Genomic DNA, 2,188 nt, shown 5'->3' with positions numbered 1-2,188 from the left:
GGGACGGGGAAGGGGTCCGGGAGCGGGGAGCACCGCGCCCGCCAGGCCGGGCTTCCAGCCTGAGATTTTCTGGTTGCTGAGAAACCCGTCACTTATCCAGCTGTCGTGGATTCRGGGGAAGGGGAGACCGAGCAAAAGCGGGCTGCTGCGGCCCCTCGGCTCTGCTGCCTCGCCTCTCCTTCCCCCGTCGGCCGCGCACAGCCCGTCCCCGGGTGGAGATGCGATTTCTTGGCAGCCCTGTGTTAATTTGGAAGGGCAGCAGTTCTGCCTCGCTCGTAGCCCTGGAGTTAMGGGGAGGGTTATAACGTGCATCACAACCTTAACGCACACAGTGTTTGTGGTCTTCAAACCGTGTCGTTGTGCGAGGGAGTTTGTTCTGGCGTTGGAGGCATCCCTCCCCGGGCGTCAGCTGCAGCCAGGCGCGCACCTTTGCAGACGGCGTCGCTTGCCTGTTGGAGTCTCAGAAGCTGCCGTGTTTGAGAAGGCTGCGAAAAGCAAACGAAACCAGGAGAGGTCACGGTTTTGCTCGGTTCTGTGAAGCTGACGTATGCTAGAAAAGCGTGGCTAGCGGTTGCACGGGTTGCTGTCGCTGCTTCCTTATTTGAAACTGCTCTCGCGAAGGTGCTTGGTGTTTGATATTGAGCGTTGCTGGGCTCCTCGTTGGGGGCAGTTAGCTGGAGTGGGRGATGCTTGTTCTGAGCTGGTTGTCAGGCAGTGGCACCTGAGTAGATCTGTTATTTAAATGATTCCACTGTTACTATATTTCTGAACTGTGCAAGTCCCTGAAGCCGTATCTGTAGCCAGCGAAGACGTCCTTACACATCTGAAGCAGTCTGACGCACAGAGTCAGCTTGGGTATTTTCAGCTATCCTATGCAAAATCTGACAAGCAATTAAAGTAGAGACAGTAAAAAAAAAAAGGGGGGGGGAGGGGGGCAAAGCTAACATGAACTGAAAATGCTGATAGGTGCGCCCAGCTGTGCTGGGGGAGCAGCAGGTGCTGTCCGCAGGTGTGAAAGGTTAGACCTCAAATTAGCTAGTGCAAAGCTTTGAGTGACTGTTTTGAGAAGAAGCCTCTGTCTTTGAGCCSAGAGCCCTTCCCGATGATCTCCTGGCCTTTTAGAAATGTGTGTGTAAGTATTAAACTGTGTTTCCCTTTCCACCTAAGGCACCTCTGTGCAGTGCTTGGAAGCAGCAGTTAAACCTTCTAAAACTGGATACAATTTTCTTTTTATTCCTTAAAAGTCACATTTCAAGGTCTGATACCTTGAGTTTTGTAGGGAGTCTACACTGAAAGAGTAAACATAYCCCCTGATGCTAGGGTGAGGTGAAGTAGTATGGTGTGCGGCCTGTGCTTCAACTATTGTACTGCACAAGAAAAGAAGAACCAGTGCCTGAATGCAATTGCAGATACTAAATTCACGTTTCTTTCAGAATTGGACTTCAGGGGCTCAGTTTTGTTTTGTGCAGGTCACTGATGGCTGAAGTGTTGCTTCTGAGCTGGGCTACGTTTGAATTGACCCTCTAAAAGAGGGGAGTAATAGGCTACCAAGTGGTCCTGAACTTTCGAGTTCTAGCTTACAAGCAAGGCCATGTGCAGCAGCATTAGGCTTTCAAAGGTTTTGATTGAAATAATGATGTTCCCAGGAAGATCTAGGGAACTGGTGTGCCTTGATGCCTAAAGTCTGAACCTGCATGAAAGACAAATACTGTGTTTGCTATAAAATGTCTTTAAATCTGAAAATGCCYGTTCTCTAGATAATTCAGCATTAGATTTTAGGTGGCTCAGTATCCCCAAGCTCGATTTAAAAACCATTTCTGCCTCTGTAGGAACCAAAGTGTTCTTGCTTGGTACAATCCGGTAGATTAACTTCTATTAATATGAAATAATTAGGAGCTTTAATGCTGTCTGCTTCCAATACCTAGAGTGTTCATACCTACCAGCAAGAAGCATATATACAAACCTATTTGTTATAAAACAACTAATAGTCAAAAATGATTAAATGATGTGTAAAGCAGGATTTGTATAGTATCAGTCTTCAGAAAAGAGAGTACTCGCTTGCCACTGTGGAAGGAAATAACACCTATCTGTCAAAAAAGTAGCATTTTGCTCCTTTCCAATGCTCATATTGACTAGTGGGTTATGTGGTTGGTATATTTAAACGTGTTATGATCTAACTTTTTTTTTT

At 47.2% G+C, this 2,188-nt stretch overlaps 1 protein-coding gene across 1 annotated transcript in view; it reads left to right on the top strand.

The window, feature by feature from the left end:
* The window catches only part of SCYL3 (SCY1 like pseudokinase 3), a 19,906-nt gene that overhangs the window by 753 nt on the left and 16,965 nt on the right, over window positions 1-2,188 (top strand). The window lies entirely within an intron of this gene.

This window comes from Rhea americana, unplaced genomic scaffold, assembly GCF_003343005.1.
Source record: "Rhea americana isolate MKP2758 unplaced genomic scaffold, rheAme1 scaffold_162, whole genome shotgun sequence".
Classification (NCBI taxonomy): Eukaryota; Metazoa; Chordata; class Aves; order Rheiformes; family Rheidae; genus Rhea; species Rhea americana.
Note: the sequence above shows the minus strand (reverse complement) of the source record. Positions and strands in the feature narration are given on the sequence as shown.